At 37.1% G+C, this 22,583-nt stretch overlaps 1 pseudogene; it reads left to right on the plus strand.

Annotated features, from left to right (window-relative positions):
* The first annotated feature begins 246 nt into the window (after positions 1–246).
* On the plus strand, positions 247–16,212 carry LOC139002675 (gamma-secretase subunit PEN-2 pseudogene; annotated as a pseudogene).
* Positions 16,213–22,583: the final 6,371 nt, after the last annotated feature.

A 22,583-nucleotide genomic window follows, 5' to 3' on the forward strand; every position in this document is an offset into this window, starting at 1 on the left:
CCGGTCCAGTTTAAGAACCCATTGTGGCCCTCGAGTCAAAAAGTTTGCCCACTCCTGCTCTATACTAATAAAAGGGTAATATGCTAATTAGAGTGGACGTCTTCAGGATGTCCATCTGGAAGTCCATCCAAACAAAGCCACAGTGGCTGCAAGGCCCGGGTCTCATGGCAACTGTGGGTTCACGGCAGCCATGGGTTCAGGCAGCCATGGGCTCAGGCAGCTGCAAGGCCCAGGGCTCAGGCAGCCATGAGTCCCAGCGGCTACGAGGCCCGGGGCTCAGGCCTTGCAGCCATGGCGGCCGGCAGTGGCAGCAGCAGCAGGGTGATGGGGGTGGTGCCTTCCCCTGGTCAGCCCGATCGCCTCTCACAGAGGGAGGCCAGACTGAAGCTTAGGCCCACTCCCCATGGGGAGGCGACATCCCCTGAAGGCTCCTGGACTGTGAGAGGGGGCAGGCCGGGCTGAGGAACCCCCTGCAGTACAAGAATTTTCATGCACCGGGCCTCTAGTCTAAATATATATAAAACCCTAATATGCAAGTAGACCGAAAGGCAGAACAACCAAATAACCGGTCGCTATGACAAGCACTGACCACCAGGGGGCGCACGCGGAGCATGGTGGGTATTGGCAGCAAGCAGCAGAGCAAGGAACATGGCAGGCACTGGCTGCAGTGGGATGGTGGAACAGGTGAGCGTGGGCGCCAGACCAAGGTGGGGTGCCGGTAACTGTCATCAGGGTGAGCCTCTGGTGGTTAGTGAAAATTCTTTGCTCCCGTGCACTGAAGTCCTGCCGACCCTCACACCTGCTGCCAGCACCGGCCCCACTCACACCCGCAGCTGGCGCCAGAGCCGCTGCTTGCACCCACTGCCGGCACCCGGTGCCGGCCCCAATTGCCCCATAAGGCTTCTTCACCTCCCCTTGCTCCTGAGGGGCAATCATAGGAGCAGTTGCCACTCGCACCTGCTGCTGGCGCTTACCCCAATCGCTCCACGCTGTCAGCAGGTGTAAGCCAGACTGGCGCCGTCAGCGGCAGGAATGGGAATGGGGCTGCCAGCAGAGAAGGGACTGGGGGCCATGGTGGGAGAGGCTGGGTGGTGGCATGGAGGATGAGCCAAGACCCGCCCCTGTGCCCACCACAGCCTCATGGCCCACAGTTCCTTTCAAGGTGCATAAATTTATGCACTGTGCCCCTGGTTAATCTATAAAAAGGGAGAAAATGAAGACAAAGAGGACAAAGGACACAGGAGACAAATAGAAAAAAATTGCAAATGATAGATTTAAACCTAGCAGTATGAATCAAATCTAATGGCATTTAAAGCCAGTGATCTAAATACTCCAAATAAAAAAGAGAGATTGTCAGATTCAATATAAAGCAACTCCACTTATAAGGAAACACATTTTAACTATAAGAAAAAATGGGTTAAAATTTAAAAGGTGGGAAAAAAGATACCAGGCTAACACTAAAAAAAGAAAAGGCCTGGAGTGGTTATATTAACATGAAAGAATATTTAAAGCAAAGAAGAGCAGGTACAAAAAGGTCATTTCATAATAATAAAGCTTTCAATTTATTGAGAGGATTTAACAGTCCTGAATGCATACACACTTAGTCACAGAGCTTCAAAATATATAAGGCAAAAATGGATAGAACTTAAAGAAAAAATAAATCTATAATTATAGTCAGCGATTTGAATAACCCTACCACTACAATTAAGGGAATAATTACAGAAAAGCAATACTATCAGCCATCTTGACCTACTCGGCATTTTTAGAAAATCCCACACAAATACAGCAGAATACACATTGTTTTAAAATTCATATGGAAGTTTTATAAGAATATATCATATCCTGAGCAATAAAAGAGGTATCAAAGTATTTGAAGGACTCAAGTCACACAAAATATGTTCTCTGACAAAAATCAAACTATTTTTGTAATACACTTAAGTATTATTTGCTTTTTTTCACTCTCATTTTCTCATGTGTTTATGGTGGAGTTTTCCCAAATCTACATGATGTGTGATATCACAACAGATTGAATGCAGAAGCAGTTATGAAAATCCAACTGCTTTTTTCTTATCATACATTAAATGTATTTTCAAAATTTAAAACTATACCACTCTGCTCACTAATATTTTTTGAGATATGGTTATTTTTTCACAAAATATATTGATATATAAGACTTAAATTGTTTTTAATTGTTTACTACTGATTCTAAAATTTCTCAGTTTTAATTTCTAGCATTGTAAATACCTATAGATATAACTCATATAAAATAAAAAGGCCCTCTTTGTGTGGGATGCAAAACTGAAACCAACAAAAGAATAAACAAGAAAAACAAAATCCAGCCAGGCCAGTGTGGCTCAGTGGTTGAACGTCGCCCTATGAACCAGGAGGTCATGGTTCGAGATTCCCAGTGAGGGCACAAGTTCCAGTTGTAGGCTTGATCCCCAGTATGGGGTGTGTAGGAGGCCAATCAATGATTCTCTCTCGTCATGGCTGTTTCTATCTCTCTCTCCCTCTCCCTTCCTCTCTGAGATCAATAAAAATATATTTAAAAAAACAAAACAAACAAATAAACAAAAACACATAGGCACTGACAATAGTATGGTGGTTACCAGAGGGAAGGAGGGTGGGGGTAGTAAAGGGAGCCAAATATAATCAAGTATCAAAGAATTGTACACTTGAGACCTATAAATATTATGAACCAAAGTCATCCCAATAAATTTAATTTTTAAAAAGAAAGGTCCTCTTTGGAGACTTCAATAATTTTAAAGTGTGCAAAGGAGCACTGAGAACAAAAAACTTGATAACCATTCCTTCAGAACAATTCAAACATTGCCACTCTTTGACTCATGAAAACATTACTGATTTTTCAACTGGATATTTCCATCTTGAGGTGTCACTCACACTTGAAGTTTAACATATTCAATACCAAACTCATACTCTTCTCCTCTCCCACCAAATCAGTTCCTTCTATTGACATGCCTGTTTTTGTTAACGCTTCATTTTTTGAGACACTGACACTTGAAACCTTGAAACAGGTATAATTTCTTCTTCTCTTTCCCATTTTTGGTATCTCTGTTAAGTGTTTGTATTTTGTCAGTTTGTTTTATCCATCTACCCATTGGATTGCAAATTCCCTGAGGACAGAGTCCATATCTTAATCATCTTTTTTTATTTCCCATAATAGTGATCCCTTACTCAAAAATAAGACCTATTAGTGGAATGATTCACAAATGATTGATTGATAAAAATGACAGAAAATTGGTACTATTGAATGAATTCATTATTTGATACAAAATAATGAGTCTGTTCATAAGCCTCTGGTCATAATTAAACACAACAATGTGATTTTAATTATCTTTGAATTAGCACCATCATAAAATACCAATATGTTAGGTAATGAAAAAACATTAATACATTAGTATATGGAGAGCTCAAGATCAGTTTAGAGCCGTGCAGAAAGTGCACTGGGTAAGAGGAGTTGCCATACTTCCAGATAGTTTAGATTTTGTGTTAAGGTTTTTGCACCTAAATTTATGCCTCTAATGAAAATAGCCATGAGTGCTGAAAGCTGGGTAAAGCATTAACAAAGGCAGCTGTGCCAGGACCTGGCTTTGTTCAAAGTAGAGATATTTCCAACCATATGATAATGATATTTGAAGAAGGAGAATTGTAACAGAGTCCGGATAGGAAACTGGGGGAAAGTTTGACAATCTGGCTATTGACTGACACTTACTCTTTTTTTTTTAAATAAATCTTTATTGTTCAGATTATTACAGTTGTTCCTCTTTTTTCCCCCCATAGCTTCCTTCCACCTGGTTCCCACCCCAACCCATGCCTTTACCCCCTCCCCTCACTGTCCTCATCCATAGGTATACGATTTTGGGGCAGTCTCTTCCCTCACCCCCACACCCCTTTCCCCCCGAGAATTGTCAGTCCACTCCCTTTCTATGCCCCTGATTCTATTATATTCACCAGTTTATTCTGTTCATCAGATTTTTTATTCACTTGATTTTTAGATTCACTTGTTGATAGATATGTATTTGTTGTTACTTTGTTGTACATAATTTTTATCTTTACTTTTTTCTTCTTCTTCCCCTTCTTAAAGAATACCCTTCAGCATTTCATATAATACTGGTTTGGTGCTGATGAACTCCTTTAGCTTTTCCTTATCTGTGAAGCTTTTTATCTGACCTTCAATTATAATTGATAACTTTGCTGGGTAGGGTAATCTTGGTTGTAAGTTATTGCTAGTCATGACCTTGAATATTTCTTGCCACTCCCTTCTGGCCTGCATGGTTTCTGTTGAGAAATCAGCTGACAGTCATATGGGTACTCCCTTGTAGGTAACTAACTGTTTTTCTCTTGCTGCTTTTAAGATTCTCTCTTTGTCTTTTGCCCTTGGCATTTTAATTATGATGTGTCTTGGTGTGGTCCTCTTTGAATTGCTCTTGTTTGGGATTCTTTGCACTTCCTGGACTTGTAAGTCTATTTCTTTCAGCAGGTAGAGGAAGTTTTCTGTCATTATTTCTTCAAATAGGTTTTCAATATGTTGCTCTCTCTTTTCTTCTGGCACCCCCATAATTCGGATGTTGGTACGCTTGAAGTTGTCCCAGGGGCTCCTTACACTATCTTCATATTTTTGGATTCCTTTTTCATTTTGCTTTTCCGGTTGGGTGTTTTTTGCTTCTTCGTATCTCAAATATTTAACTTGATTCTTGGGGTCCTCTAGTCTGCTTTTGGATCTCTGTATATTATTCTTTATTTCAGTAAGTGTGTGCTTAATTTCTAGTTGGTTCTTTTTCATATCCTTGAGGGTCACTAAATTTCTCAGAGGTTTCTAGAAGATTCTTGAGTAACCTTATAACCGTGGTTTTGAACTCTATAACCAGTAGTTTGCTTTCCTCCATATCTTTCATTTGTGACATGTTTCTTTGTCTCCATGGTTTGGCTGCTTCCCTGTGTTGATAGAGTGGCTTTGTGTGCTAGGTGTCCTATAGGGCCCAGTGACTCAGCCTCCCTAATTACCTGAGGTTGACATTCTTGGTGCACCCCTTTGTGGGCTGTGTGCACAGTCTTGTTGTAGTTAAGTCTTGATTGCTGTTAGTAACACTGGGAGAAATTGACCAATTGGCTGTGAGGACCAGCTGTGTCTACAATGGGAGAACTACTGTGCTGGAGACACCCTTATGGAGCAGGACTTGCTTCAGTGGGGCTTTGGTGCTCACTGAATCTGCCCTTTGAGTGTGTCACTTATGGATGTGAAGGGTTGTACTCTGGTATGGTCTCACTCTGACCACTGGGTACACTGGCTCTTGGATCTCCAAGGAGGTGAAAAGTCAGCCACTGCCTGAGGGCCCCCCAGCAGGAGCTACAGAGAGATCTGCAGATTCCTCCTCTTTGTTTGGGGTTTGGAATTGCCCAGATGAGGCCTACCTGTGAAGCAATGCAGGCTGCTATCTAGGCCTTCTTTTGGAGGCTTTGGTGCTCTTTGACCCAGCTGCAGTTTGTTAGGTTTTAGATTGCAAAAGAACAGGCCATTCATATGCAAAAGTCTTTGCTCACAGCTCGGGTGGGGTTGTAAATTGGGTGGGGCAGGGTCTCAGGGAATCATCTGGGCAGAGAAAACTGCAAAGTCTGCTCTGCCTTGGAGTGATCCTGGGGTCTTTGTGTCCCATGGCCCTGTGCAGGAACAATGATCGCTGCAAGCACGTCTGTGAGAAAGCCGCCCTCTCATTCCAGCCCAATGCCAGATAGTCCAGTTTCTCCCCGTATGAGTCTGGGTCCCCAGAGTCTCGCCTGGAACTAGAGTTCAAAGCAATTGGGAGCTTGTATCTCCCTCCCAATTGAAAAAGACAACAGCACACCCAGTTGCCAGCCCGTTTCCGTGCGTGCCTCCATACCCCTGCACTTCCGCACCTCTGCACCTTCTACCCGCTTCAATGCACTTTTCTCTTTCCTTCTAGTTGTAGAATTTCCACTCAGCCAGCCTTTCCATGGTTCTGGATGATATTTGTTTCGTCTTTTAGTTGTATTTTTGATGTGGTTGTGTGCGGCAGCAAGTACAAGTGTGTACCTATGCCACCATCTTGCTTCCTCCCTTGACACCTACTCTTATGCATGCTATGGGAAAGTTCTTGCCCAGGGGTAGAAAAGCCAATAAATATAGGTATTTCAGAGTGGGATAATATTTGAGGCCAATGTAAGAGCACTGTGTTGGTGGTGAAGAAGTGGTAGGACCTTCATTGCAGATTGTCTTCTGAGGTTGGAGCTGACTGATGTGTGAGATTGCCACTTTGATGTTGGCTAGACTGAAGACACCGTCTTGCTCACTAGTGCCTTGTTTAGGTTTACCTTTATAGAACACAATTTTATTGACATTCTGCAATGATTATGTCAACTTATTACACTGCCCCTAGACCACAGAAAACTATATTTACCTGAACACCTAACACAATGAAAGAAGCACTACTTCCTAATCAGTGGTTCTCAACCTTCTGGCCCTTTAAATACAATTCCTCATGTTGTGACCCAACCATAAAATTATTTTTGTTGCTACTTCATAACTGTAATGTTGCTACTGTTATGAATCATAATGTAAATACCTGATATGCAGGATGGTCGTAGGCGACCCCTGTGAAAGGGTCGTTCAACTGCCAAAGGGGTCGTGACCCACAGATTGAGAACCGCTAATCTAAACTAATAGGTGAAGCAACATTTGAGAAATTTCATTACTTTTAAAACATAACTACTTTCTTTGCCACTTGAATTTGCAAATGGTTTAGAACAAAAGTGGCAACTAAATAGTCCATCTCTTATTATAGTACTAGAGGCCCGGTGCATGAAAATTCATGTGCTGAAGGGGGAGGTCCCTCAGCCCGGCCTGCCCCCTCTTACAGTCTGGGAGCCCTCAAGGGTGGGAGGTGACCCAGCCATCAGGAGAAGGTGACACCCCCATCACACCTCTTCTGCTGCCACTGCCAGCACCTCAAGCCTCGACCAGCCCTGGTTACCTGGGCCTCGGGTGGCCCTGGGAAGCTGGGGGGCTGAGGGGACTGGGGGACTCCAGCAGCAGGCACATGGAGCAGCTGGACCCCTCTGGGTGCAGGCGCAGCCGTGCCATGCACCTGCCGCCCCGTCAGGGCTGAGGGGACTGAGCACCACCATCTTGTGGCTGTGGGCGCCACCATCTTTGAGGGCATGGTAGTCAATTAGCATATTCTCTTTATTAGATAGGATTTCTGTACTCTTAGACTGTTCTATTCTTATCTAATTTCCCTGAAATTTCTGTTCACTATTGTTTCCTTTAATGTCATTGTTTGCCCATATTGCTGTTGGCCTGTCTCTATGCATAGGTTCTAAAACTTTCATCTGAGACTTTTTCTCTGTGGTTTGCTTTTGCATTGATTATTTGAAAGATAGAAAGGGCTCTTTATCTGCCACTTAGAAAATCCTATTATTCTGATTTGAAGCTTCCAGGTGTATAATCAGAAAGGTACTTGGATACAAGGGAGAAAATATACTGCTTCTGCAACATGCCCATTAGCCTTCATTGATAAAGCACTTGCCATTCACAAGACCTCTAGCAGAAATCAGAGACCCTGTAAAATAACCATCTCTATAAATCCACCTTTAATTATTCCTACTTCCTGGGTAAATAAGCAAGTGATGTCACAAGAAAATTTTTGAGTAACACAAAATGAATCCTAAATCATTTCTAAGACCCCTTTCCTTCTAATTTTAAGTCACCATGAATAGAGGAATATAGTCCAAAAGTTCTGAGCATTTTTTAATGTAAGCTGGGCCAGCATTTCCTGGAATTGATCTTGATTGAAGGCATCTGGTTTTTAATCTCAGCATTACTAAAAGGTTCTGAGACTCCAACTTGAGCTGGCAAATGAGTTTCAGTGGTTCGTGTCTGGAAAAAAAGCTTTTCCTTTTGGGACATCAAATTCTCCAGGTTATTTTAAAATTGAGTTACTTTGTGAAATCGGCACTGACATACTTTAAAGTTCCTTGAACTTCAAAATTCTAAGAACATGAGAGGTGATCTGATAGTGATTTTTGTCTATAGACTCAGAAAATTGATGAGTCACTATAAAATTCAGAGGTTTCCCACAATAATTAATACATCTTGGGTCACCATGGTATCCTCTTTTTAAAAAATGGTCTCATTTCTCATTCCCATAAAATTGACAAGTAGTATTTATTCTAAGAAAAGTCTCTTCTGCTCATTGCACATACATTTCTCTTTGTTCAAATGAGTCATCTTCATAGGCCTGATAGTTTTGAAATATGCTCTAATTGGTCCATTACAATTGTTTTCAAGTTAGTTTTTTTCTCAAAAGTCTACCATATAAAACTTATAAAAACGATGTTTCCCAAATTGAGGAAAAGGAGGAGTGTCTTGGACCTGAACTGCTTAGCCTACCTTCCTTTCCTGTTCCAAACCCAGAGGCACTTCAGCAGAAACCCAATACTCTATAACCCTCAGATGGAATAATTTGAAGCTTTTCTAATAAGCATTTCTCAAAACGGTAAAATAGAGAAAATGTGGCTTCATGTTTGGAATAGGGAATCATAAAGGGCATGGGCTGGGAAAGATAAGGCAAAAATCCTAGAGTCTCACAGCTGAACAATCTTGGACAAGATGTTTAACCTCTCTGAACCTTTATTTTATTCATCTGCAAAAGGAACAAATAGTAATCTAACATATGGTTTTGATGAATATCTTTTGAAATTACTACAAGGAACAATTTAGTACAGTACTTGTGTATAATTGTTACATTACTAATTGAAGTAAAAACTCCTGAAAATTAAAGTTATTAACAAAAATTAAAACAAAATTAAATCTTCACATGTGGTCAAAAAATTTTAATATGATTCTAAAAGTAACCAAAAAGATACATACATAGTTTTAGTTTTTAAAAAATTGTGTTCTTGGAAAATCATTCATTTTTTTCCTTCTATGCAATCGTGCATTTTTTATTGATAAATATTTAACACATGCTCTATGCCAGCACTTCCTGCATGCTGGGATACATAGTGAATTAGGGTTCTGAAGCTCTTCAATTCTTCCGACGTTTTTTGACTTGGCACTGAGTCTATCTCCACATGATTCTTAAAGGTTCACATGCAGAGAACAAGTAATCAACCAGCTTCAGTTCTCAACTCGGGCCTTCCTTTAGGGGACTATCTTGGTCATTTTGAGGACAAATAACTGCTTACTCACAGTGACTTTTCTGCATGACATATTTTCCTCTATAATAGAATCTGCCATTTCCCTGATATTTCTTTAATATTAAGCCCTTCCTTCTGATTCTCTATGGCCCTCCCTGTGATGGGCAAAGGATACATTCCCAGAGCAAGTTGATCGTAGATAACAACATATCTGAGCTGTCCCAGCTTGTTGTACATAGAAATACCTACACCATGTAGTGCTTCAGTGTTATGAACTGAACTGTTATCAAAGGCTGATACAAGAAATGGCCATTTAAAAAACGTTACTGTATTTTCTGTAAAACGTGGGTTGAAGACATTATCCATCATTGTTACTCAATATCCACACAATAAATTTCTTCTAGAATTTAGGGACAGGGAGGTATTTGTCTCACTAGATAAACTTTTATGTTTTCTATTATCTGAAAAAAAATAGCATAGCACGGTACTTAAGAAGATGGCTTTGGAGTCAGACTTGGATTTGAGGCCTAGTCTAAACTTTTTTTCTGACTGGAAAAATTTGAAAAATTTAACTCTTTAAGCTTTGTTTTCTCATTTGTAAAAAGAGATCCTGTTTTGTTTTTTTGTTTATTTGTTTTTTAATAATTCAATAAGATAATACATGTCTCATTGTATATAGTAAACACTCAATTGATATAATCTTTTATGTTTACTATGAGAAATATAAAAGCCCATAACTTTTCCTACCTGCCCTGTCCACCCTTTCCATATAATCTAACCAAGATTCTGACTTTCATGGCCATCAGTTCTGGATCTTTTGTATAGAATTATTAACTCTATGTCTCCCAAAAATGTCTCCCACTTGGATTTTTATTTATTTTTTAATTTTTGAATGTCTTATTGAGTACATTATGAATTTGCTTTGGTCCATTATTATCTTGGACATTGTTTTCAATTAAACATCTTCAGGAATTATATTGCTTTATATTTTTTATTTATTCCTTTAATTGATTAATTTAGTTTAAATAAATTTATGGCCATGTGGTTTATAGTCAATAAAATGAACCTATTTTAAGTGTACATGTGAGAAGTTTATGCACTCATGTAAACACTGCCAAAATCAAGATATAGAATATTACATCACCTCATAAAAGCTCCCTGTCACTTTTCCAATTAAATCCCTCACCACCCTCATCCCTAGACCCAGGAAACCATAAATTATGTAAATAGCATAATGTTGAAGTCCAAACCTGCATGAGAGTTGCCTTCAGTTAACATTTGTCAAGATAAACATTTTTTTTTTTCATTTCGATTCCAAACCAAGATAGAGAAGTTTCCTTGTCTTCTTACCTTGTTGACTAGTCTATTCATTTACTAAAGTTAAAACTCATTGAAAATTTCACTTCAAATAAAGAACTCATTTCCAATTCTCACATAACATGGAACCAAGGACTTCTCTCGTATTGTATTGTTAATACAATGCAACTTTCTTATTTTAGAAGTTACAAAATTCCCTCGAGACTTTTGCAGTTCTAGAATTAATTTATTCCTCTAGATTTTAGCCATTTTTATTATTTACATTGTTAACGTATAAAACATTCAAACCTGTAAAGAATTTTTGTGAGTTTACTTGAGCCAAACTGTTGACAATTGCCAGGAAGCAGAATCTCAATGTATTGAGATAGTGCTCTGGAGAATGGCATTTTTCCACCTTGTTTTATATATTACAATCAAAGGAGAAAAGGTAAGTGAAATTCATTGGTGCTAGATCAGGGAGGCGGGAGAAAGCAAAGTGGGCAGGTGTGGGGGGGACCTCTGGGATTGGATAAAAAGTATAATGATAGACACATGCTTCCTTTACACAGGTGGGTATAGGATAACTAACAGTCAACAAGTAACAGGATAACAATAACAATGAGGGAATTTGTGGTCTCTGCCAGGGTACCAGGGCTGTGCCTTGAGAGGTCTGGAAAAAGGGAAGTTACAAGTTATCCTGACATTTCGGGGGTATATTTTTTTAGATGCAAAAAGACAATAGGCTCAGTAAAGATTGAAGTTAATCTTTGTCAGGGAAGATACTGGCCTAGGACATGACTACTCACTATAAACTTCTTTTTAATTAAAAGCTGTAATTTCAGACCATTCTTTATGGTTACTTTAGGTCTCTTGAGTTTGCAAAGCCACCACGCAGGCCTTTCCTGAGTTAGTCAGGTTAGCATGTGGCCCCTTTTTGTCCACAATGTCTGGGTGTGTGTTTGTTGATTTTATTTGATCTTTAATTTCCTGAGGTCTTTTATTTTTTACGGCATTTATTTTATTTGTTTTAAATTGGGGAATTTTCAGGATAATTAATAACTAAATATAGATAAAAATTGGATTCTATGTCACTTTCGCATTCATAAAAAAACACAATAAAATTTATTTGTTTATCATTGATGCTCAGGGTTCCATGCAAGGCTGTGCCATTACCAGCTTGCCTACTGTTTATTTGTTTTGGTTTGTTTTTTTTAAATAAACAGTCCATGGAAACTTGCAGATATGTGTGGGAAACACATATCCTATTGCAGTACCAGAATAAAATGACAATTTGGAATCATGGCTAATCAACTGAGAGGCAATACAAGCTCACATCAAATGTGAGCAGTGCTTGTCTTAAGGATTGGTTTGTTGGTTATTAAAAGCAACAAAACAAAAGTGGAGAATAACAACAAAGTTCTCACCCAAATAATATGGTAAAGAGATGAGGAAAAACTATAAAAGATTTCTGAAACTTCAGGACACTCTATTTCAGTCTAGAAATGCCCCCTGGAACCTAACAGCTCTCATGAATCTGACCTTTCTCTACCTCTTCATTTCTCTGAAACATACACTTGTTTTCTATCTCATGTCATTTCCTCCGGGTTCTGCTGTGTGTTAATAACTTTTAATAAGATGGAAAAATGCATGCTATTGTGTTTGGGTAGCAAATGATTTACCCAGGAAATATAATGCCTAAACCTAATTAAATTGCTTGTCTCCACAAAGCCCTCAAGGGGCAATGTTAATGGTGAGATTTTCAGACATTGTGTCAGCCTCATGGGGATCTATTTTTCATTGTGAGGGAATTTGGCATTGTTCAAATTTTACTACCACTGAATGGAAGATCACGGTGTGCTTTTATACTGTAGTGTAAGCACCCAGTTGATTTATAATATAATATCCTGTGAAAGTTAAGAAAAGTTTACATTGCGCAAAGAAATTTAAGTTTTTAATTTGGGGATATACTGATGGTAGTGTGAATTACAGGACAGTGAGGATGAAATAGTTAAAAATAAAACTCTGAGTGGACAGGGTTTTGTTGATACTGTATTTAATACTTCTATTTTATTAAAACTGCCTTGCCATTAACACAAAGCCCTTGATTTAGGAAATACCTTTTCATTTCTTTTTGTATTTTTAAATTATTGATTACATATTTTTGAATATATGATATATTTTCATGGTTCAAAATCAAAACAAAATTACCCTGTTCTGTATTCTGGCATTCTAACTAAGGAGGAAAAAAGATTAACCCAATACTTTAGGTAGTACATTAGGGGAAATGGAACCTTCTCACATATAGAAATATCCAGAATAGCAGAAACAAAATTAATGAAATTTCTGCCTTAAATGTTTAACATCGAACAATGTCATACTAAATGCCTGAAAAGTTTTGTAGTATTTAGGAAAATGTCTTGCTTTGCAAGTACCAAGATATTCAGCTTATACCTCCACAAGAGGGAACAATAGAAAATTATTACTAAAACCTGGACTTTCCACAAAGAGAAGAAGTCTCCAACAGATAGATACACTTGGGCTATTTCAGAAAAGAGAGAGAGTGTTCTGTCTTCCTCCCCTGGTTAAAGATTTTCACCAGTTTCTCACTGAGGAAGAACTAGAAATTTCTACCAACACATCACTGAACAGTGTATATGTATATGTGTATGCATATAAAATAAATACATAAAAAGTTTGGGGGAAAGAATCCATTTGGCACAAAAAGATGTGCAGACTTATGGATCCTACCTGACTATTGCAAGCCCCAAATAGGATTTTCAGTTAAGCAGCACCCTTTCCAGAAGGTTCTCTATTAAGACAAATTTCTTACTGTATGTACCACATATTACAAATTATAAGCGTACATTATTTGCATCATGATGGCTATGCTTATAAAAATGCATTAAAACAAAAAGTATCAAAAAGGAGACATATGTAATACTTTAAACAATAAAGAATTTTTAAAAAGTGTCTATAAATAGAGATCACAGAATCATAAAACATTAGAGTTGGAAAGAACCTAGGAACAACAGCTACTTCAACACTAATTATTGGACAGATGCTGTAATATACTTTTAATATATTGATTGCTTTGATACTGACAACAACACAATAGGATAGGTACTATTATCATTCCCATTAATTATATCAAGATGGAAATTAAGGCTCAGAAAGTTTAAGTGGGTTATTCCAGGTCACATAGCTTAATAATTTTTGAACTGGGGTTTAAAACCAACTCCAGAGTCTGTGTTCTTAACCACTAGAAGTCTAAGGATCATTCCCAAGTAAGTTGGCATAGACAGTATTACAATGGGAAGAAAAATATTGGGTTGGAATCACATGCAAAATTTATGACCATTGAAAGAAATTCTTCATCCACATTTTTAGTTTTCAATTATTGACATGTGCCTGCACTTAAGAAAAACAGATTTGGCTGGCCCTCTTGATTATTCTAAGCAATTATATACTTTCCTTTATCTAAAAACAACCCACAAAAGTCCATTAACAACATAGAATAATGGGGCTCATATTTTTTTTATAAGAGAACAAAGGCTGGAGCCTGCCACTCTTAATCCTAAAAATGTTTAAAACTTAAGACTATTTTCACTTAATACAAAATGACTTTATTAGAAATAATTGAAGTAATTACTCCCAAATTGATCTATGCTTCCCACTGCTTCAGATTTCTATTTTCTTTCTTTGGAGATTTCAATGTTTCAAATGTAAAGTGCTTTGAGACTTTTGTAAAAAGATGCTTTTAAAAATACATACTGTCAAAGTGTTACCAGTTTCTGTAAAACTCAGTTATATCAGACACTGTACATATTAAAATTTTGAAATGACTCATCTTAGATTTTCTATGTTGCTTATGTGACCTACACCACAGATATAAATGGTTTTAAACTAGAGAACAAGAGTGTCATTCTTTTAGTAAGATGACCTCAGATGAATACATGAATTAAGTGATCTGGTTTTTATTTTTTTACTAACTTAAAGAAAAGCTCTCTCTCTCTCCACTTGACATTCATAACATGCATGGTGCACTGGGAGACTACATGATGTTAAAATATCAAAAAAATGGTTTTAACCACTGCCATACAGATGCTACCTTGAATTCTTGAAACATTAAAAAAAAAAAACACACACGTGAAAATGAAAACCATTTTCTTAATTAAATAAATGTAAGAGTTTGTTTCTAAATATGATTGTTAATTATTTTTCAAGTGTTACATTAGAATACTTAGTGAATTTCAACTAGCCTCTTTTGTTAAATATGAGATGCTTTGCAATATTCAAGGAAAAAATTATTCTTTTGTCATTTACAATGTGTATACAAACATGTAATTTTCTTATATTCATCTTTATGTATAAGACATAGGAGCCATATGTGCCTCCCAATTTCTTATTTGCCCACAAATGTCTATTTCATTCCTTCATCCATATTAATAGAGTTTTTAGCAGGGCATGTGGGCACTCTGAGTAAAGACTACGATTCCCAGTCTACTTTGCAAAGTAGTTATGGCACTGTGACTATGTTCGGTTAATGTCATGAGATAAGAATGTAAAGAGAGTTAGCTTGTGAGAGCTTTTGGACTAAATTGCACCCCCCTCGCGCCCCCCCCCCCCCCCACACACACACACAAACACAATTCATAAGGTGAGGCTCTAACTCCCAATTCCATTATGTTTGGAGATAGGACATCTAAGGAGTTCATGAAGGTTAAAGGATGTCTTAAGAGTGAAACTCTAATCCTATAGCGGTATAAGAAGAGGTCCTTATAAGAAGAAGAAGAAACACAGAGTGTGTGTGCACAGAGAAAGGCCATGTGAGAAGGCAGAGAGAGAAGAAATCCAAGGAGAAAGACCTCCAGAGAAAGCAAACCTGCCAATGTCCACCTTAATCTTGGACATCTAGCTTCCTGGATTGTGAGAAAACTAATTTCTGATGTCAAAGCCACAAAATCTGTGGTATTTTGTTATGGCAATCCTAACTAACTCATAGAATTTTACAATAAAATGAATATGAATTAAAATGAATATGATTAATGAATATGATTAATGCTGGCTATTATGATTAGTTTTAGACAAGCAGTCCATATATTTATTGAGTACAAAATATGCAAAGCCCTACTATAGAAGTTTTGAAGAATCAAAGGTCAAAAACATGGTCCATGACCTCAAAGTTTGTAATCTACCATTGCTATGGTCTAAAGTGTGTTCCATCAAAATTCCTGTGCTGAAGCCTCTTTGGGAAATAATTATGTTTATATAAGGTCATAAAGGTGGAGCCTTCATAATTGGATTAGTATTCTTATAAGAAGAGAAAGCACAGAGAACTTCCGGACTATGCAGCTCCAGAGCAGCTGTGAACTTGGAGTGGGTGTCCAATAGTAGAAGTTGAACTGATGCCAAAAGTACTGCCTGGGTGGGTTTGCTTTCCTGCCTTTTCCCTGGCTGGTCAACATCTTCTGGTTTTTCCGAGAAGCCTTCCTTGTCCCAGCATACACAGAGCAGAGTCAAACCAAAGGCTATGTCCGGCACTTAGCCGTGGACTTTCTCTTCTGGGTGACTGTACTCCACACCTGGATCACCATCTTCCAGATCTACCAGTCCCATTGGAGCATCTTTGGGGACTACCTCTCCCTCACCATACCTCTGTGTACCCCTGACAACTTCATCTACACAGGCCTGGGACCTTCTCATTCTCCCACAATAGGGATAGGGGGTAGTGAATGGTAAAGGGGGCCAAGTACATGGCAACAGAAGATGATTTGACTTTGGGTGGTGCTCATACAATGCAATACACAGGTTAGGTATTATAGAAATATGCACTCAAAACCTATATAACCTTCTTAAACAATGTCATACAATTTTTAAAAAGTCCTTCTTTTAAGTTACTATAGTTAATTTTGTCTAAATTTAATACATATGTGATGTAATATTTTTACCCGTGTTGTAAAAACAAAGCAATATTTTATTTAGTCAAATGATAAATGCTGTTATTAGTTGCTACTAGTTCATTAGAATAATATTATTACTTATGTGTGGCTCTGAGGAATGATATGTATATGTTACATATAATAGAAAACACCTCTTGCATTTGGCTATCATTTGTAACTAGAAGCCCGGTGCATGGATTCATGCACTGGTGGGGTCCCTCGGCCTGGCCTGTGGGGATCAGGCTGAAATCAGCTCTCCAACATCCCCTCAGGGGTCCTGGATTACAAAACAGCGGTTCTCTGGTGACGCACCCCAGAATTGGGCTCCCTCCTATCTGGTTCCGGGTGTGTCACCTGAGAACCACAACTGCCAAGTCACCACAGCTCGGCAGAGCATCTGCCCCCTGGTGGTCATTGCATGTCATGGTTACCGGTCAGTTGGTCAAATGGTTGGAAGGTCGCTTAGGCATATACATATATATACATATATATATATATATATATATATATATACTTAATATTTTCTTCATGAATACATATTCTTAACACCAAGTTTTTCCTCATATCTGGCTTTCACACTGATGACTGATATGTACTGGAGTATATTTTTGCCACCTGCTATTGGTTCCAGTGGGCCAGAGCAAGAACATGATATGAATTGAGTTCCATGTTTAATAGTTCTTATATTTCTGAGCCAAAATGGGAAATTTTTTAGATAATTTAAGTTGCCAAACTACCTGACAAATCTTGGAAAGATCACAATCACCAAGAGTGATTTCTTTCACTTGATTATTCCATTGGCTTTAAAACTATTAATTTTATTTTGATTGTATGTATAGACTGAATCAGCATACATGAATATGATAGAATTACCCTTGGGCTGGGGCTTACAAAATTAATACCACAAATAAAAGAGAAAGCATATGGGATTTAAATAAGAGCTCTTTAATTATGAAAAGAGCGAAAACAAAGAAATAAAATATATCACATATTTTTATCCAGTTAGGAGCCAGGATGAGAGTTAGTATTCAAACTTTCAAGTTACATTTATCCTATAATAGTCACTATTTTTAGGCCTGTCTTTATATAAGTCATAAAGGAAAGCTCAAAAAGTAAAAGATATGAAGGTTCCTCAAAATTTGCACTTCATAGAAATGCCAAAAAACCTATAATTTTCGTTCAAATTAGGCATATACTGGCATGTCTACCTAAAGGTACTTTTTCAAATGCACAGCACATTTTATTTGTATTTCAGTGACCTCATTTTAGCTTTTCTTTAAGGTTTTCTAACTCATCACATAGAATCAAAATCTAAGAGATAAAATTTGAAAAAATAACAAATGAAGTGAATTATTTTTTCTGTGCCTCCAACCTTCAATATGGACATAATAACGTGTAAGAGTAACTGTATGAAAGGAGGAAAGATTATTTAATAGTCACAAATTGCCTGCTGAATAGCAATTTGTGGCAGATTTTTGCTTGAGCAGACAAAATAAAGGATAAGAGCTGTGCCTTAGGAACTGGAAGTCATATAAAAGTTGAGGGATTTTAGTAAACAGCACAATTAAAGGGAACAGTAAATATGGCCACTAAAGAGTCTAATATTATTTTAGGCTATTCTATTAGAATCAACGATATGGCAGTTCCTTTCTATTTTATTTTGGACAATCATAATCAGGTATAGGTGCCACATTTAAAAAATATAATATAATATAATATAATATAATATAATATAATATAATATAAAATAAAATATAATATATATAATATAATATGTATAATATAACATACATCAACAAGAGCGATCAGAGGAGAGTGATGAAAATAGTGAAAGAATTCAAAATAATATTCAGTTGAAAAATCTATAGATGCCAGAAAGAAATGAAGAAGAAAAGACTCAACAGGTCAGGTGTAGAGATTGTGTTGGCAACATGTAAACACATGAAGAGAAGGGAAGAGACTACACTTGTCTTATAATAAGCCCCCAATTTTGTCAGAGAGAGATTTTGTTTAATAACAAAAATTTTCTAATAGATCAGGCTCTCCAAGGAAAGATAGACCACCTCAAAAAGTTTTATGTTCCCACTCACTAAAGTATTGATTCAGACCACACTGATAGTTGGCAGAAATACTGTAGATTCAGTAATATAAGAGTAAATGAGCTATATAATGCTTAATGTTCCTTCCAAGCCTAAGGGCCCTTGATTCCAGGATGCTGGAATATATACTTAGCTAAGAAAAAGTAAAAATTATTTATTTTTATAACGGGTATGACAACACATGAAAAAGAATCTATTCAACACATAAGTTCAAATATTTCTATATCATAATTTTTTTAGACAATATTTTTTCCAAAGTGAAAGAGATCTAAAGGAAGGTATAAATGTACCTGACAAAAAATGTCATTGTTTTCTTTTCTGAAATTTATTTACAACAGAACTCAAGGTTTTAAATTTGAAGTAAGAAAAAAATAATAGCAAACAAAATTTAAAGCAGACATGAGATGGTATTTCCAAGAAAAATTGGAAATAGGTACATACAAAAAAATTGGAAATAGGTACATACAAGAAAATTGTATAAAAAATTGTTTAATTTTTCCAAGAAAAATTAAAAAGAATGTTTTTAATGAGCAACTCATATCAGAGGAGAAAAAAGAAATGTATGGCTATTTTGTAAGGGGAAGCAGAATGCTCATAGAAAAATACTCTGCTCTCAGTCTTTCAAAACACTGATACCTTATATATTTTGGATATTAACCCCTTATCAGGTGTATCATTGGAAAATATGTTCTCCTATTCAGTGGGCTCCCTTTTCATTTTGTTGATGGTTTCTTTTGCTGTACATAAGCTTTTTATTTTTATGTAGTCACAATTGTTTATTTTCTCCTTTTCCCCCCTTGCCCTAGGGGATGTATCAGCAAACATATTTCTATGAGAGATATCTGAGGTTTTGCTGCCTCTGTTTTCTTCTAGAATTTTTATGGTTTCATGACTTACATTTAAGTCTTTTATCCATTTTGAGTCTATTCTTGTGTACAGTGTAAGCTGGTGGTCTAGTTTCTTTCTTTATTTCTTTTTTTTTTTTTTTTTTGTATGTACCTATCCAATTTTCCCAACACCATTTATTAAAGAGACTTTCTTGACTTCATTGTATGCTCTTGCCTCCTTTGTCAAATATTAGTAGAGCATAATGGTGTGGTTCAATTTCTGGGATCTCTGTTCTGTTCCATTGATCTATATGCCTGTTCTTGTGTGAGTACCAGCTGTTTTGATTACAGTGTTTTGTAATATGACTTGATATCTGGTATTGTGACCCCCCCTAGTTTGTTCTTCTTTATCAAGGTTGCTGCGGCTATTTTGGGGTCTTTAAGGAAGATAAGCAATCCAACTAAAATATGGGCAAAAGACCTAAATAGACACTTCTCCAAAGTAGACATACAGATGTCCAAAAGACATATGAAAAAATGCTCAAAGTCAATAATCATCAGAGAGGTGCAAATGAAAACTACAATGAGGTATCACCTCACACCTGTAAGAATGGCTATCGTCAACAAATCAACAAATAACCAGTGCTGACGAGGATGTGGAGGAAAGGGGACCCTAGTACCCGGCTGGTGGTAATGCAGACTGGTGCAGCCACTATGGAAAATAGTATGGAGTTTCCTCATAAAATTAAAAATGAAACTGCCATTTGACTCAGTGATCCCACTTCTAGGAATATATCTTAAGAAACCCAAAACACTAATCAGAAAGAATGTATGCACCCCTATGTTCATAGCAGCACAATTTACAATAGCTAAAATCTGGAAACAGCTCAAGTGCCCATCAGTAGATGATTAGATAAAAAATCTGTGGTACATTCACATCGTTGATGTTGTTAAAAAGAAGGCTCTCTTACCCTTTGAGACAGCATTTAGGGACCTGGAAAGTATTATGCTAAGCGAAATAAGCCAAAGAAAGACAAGTATCACATGATCTCACTTCATATGTAGAATCTAAAGAATAAAATAAACTGATGAACTAAACAGACCCAGAGAAACATGTAACAGACTGATGAATCTCAGAGGGAAGGTGGGAGTGGATGGGTAAGTGGAAAGAAATTGACCAAAGAACTTGTATGCATACTATATATATGCATAACCCATGGACACAGACAATAGTGGGGTAAAGCCTGGGGCAGGAGGAGGGGACCTTCTAGAAGGGGTCAATGGGGAAAAAAAGGTACATCTGTATTACTTTCAACAATAAAGATATATTTAAAAAAATACTGATACCTGTATGTGGCTACAAACTCTTAACTGCTTCTGTTCTCATGGGTCCTTGATTCAAAAGGTCTTGCCTCAGTGTGTTTTCACATGGAGCACCTTCAGTATCTGACCATTGTTTGCCCTGGTCTTCTGAACTACAGGTGGATTTAATCTCTCACCTGCAGCCTCTCAAGCTACATGGTCTCTAACTTTCACTCAGTATTCCTTTGTGGAAACCTATTTTAGATACCAAAGAGATGAGAATTGTAACCCTTCTTATCTGTATATTCCAGAAGGAGGATACAGTTGCTGCATGAAATTTAAAAAATATTCAAGAGGGATATAATTCAATAAAAATTTATTCTCAGTCTCACTCTTCATAAATGTCCATGTAACACTGCAGAAAATCAATTCTGAATAATTTTGGTCGCTTTGTGACTCCACCTTAGAAATTGTCCAAAGATGATTCGAATTTACTCAACCCTAAGGGCCAACCTCAGACGGTTTATAAGATGCATACAAAAATCCCATTTCCTTGGATAAGAGTACAACACATGCCTTAGAACATTTATTGAACATGAAGTTTCTCATTCTAAGAATTCATTCTTTTTCACATTTACCAATCAGCAAAACACAAGTTCACTGAAGTGCTCAAATATGCTACTGGTTCTAGTAATAGACTCAGTGTATATTTTGTTCGATCAACATGTGTGCATAGAAATCAGCATATTACTTAAGCTATTCTTACTTGCAGCTTAAGTAATTAACATTTCATCATGTTTAGAAGTGGCCCAGAAACATTGAATAGTGTCTGTTCTGAGACTGAAGACCTCACTGTGTATAATCTGGGATCCAAGATAACAGTCCCTTCCATAGCATTCCTGATCAAGGGTGGTCCCAGTTACAGTTGAAAGAGTCTCTCCAATGTGCCATGGATAACTTTATTTACCTACCTTGGAGGAATATTTTGAAGGAAACTCATACTGTCATACTCACCAGGTGCACTTCTATTCATACTTTAAAGTTTGACAGAGGCAACAATAAACTCCTTTTACAGATGGGGAAGCAGATGAGTAATAGCTATTAATAACATATCCAAGTTAGAATCATGTATTTTATTATTTTTGGTTCATAACCCCAGAGTTTCCAACAAACACTTGACAAAGAACTTATGTGCTTAAACAAAAACAAAACTTTTTTTTTGCAGGAAAAATATTCCCTAAATATATCTGTAGCAACATATAGACATGTTTCTTCAATAAATACAGTTGAAATTAGGAATATTTCTTTAAAAATATAAATCATTGGCATATCAGATGTGTCAGGAAATGCTAAAATAAACTAAGACTGCTAAAACCCTGACTGGAACAAATGGAACCTAAGAGGGCATAGACAAAGACATAATTAGTGAACACTCATAGTTCTGTATTCTATTCTTATATTTATTCAATGCCCAAAAAAAAAAAAGTCTCTAGAATACTTTAGTTTAACTTCCTAAAGAAATGCCCTCAATAAATTACTTCTATGTGGTATGCTCTTCGTTTTAAGCAAGATGTAAGGTGCTTTTATTTGTCTTCAGGAGCTAACATGTAAAAATTGCATAGTAAAATGCCAGATACAGGTTGTTGACTAATACTTAACTCCAGATTTTTACACTTAAATCCTCCAAATTTTCATAGAAATTTCCTTCAGGCAAGAATTCACATCTTCTACATATACAGTTAATTCTTTGTGTTTAAATCATAAACCTCCCTATTTCTATTTTAAATTTTATTCCATTTGTTTTGGTGAAGTATTCTAGCTCCTGGAATAAGTTCAAGTATGAATCCTGAGTTACTGATTTTACTATACTTTTCAGTGTCATGAAAATTTAATAAGCATTCCTCCCATCCTTTCATCCAACCTTGCAAACAGTAGTGACTAGC

Source organism: Myotis yumanensis, unplaced genomic scaffold (genome assembly GCF_028538775.1).
Source record: "Myotis yumanensis isolate MYYU_CA2020_CCGP unplaced genomic scaffold, mMyoYum1.0.hap1 SCAF_2, whole genome shotgun sequence".
NCBI lineage: Eukaryota > Metazoa > Chordata > Mammalia > Chiroptera > Vespertilionidae > Myotis > Myotis yumanensis.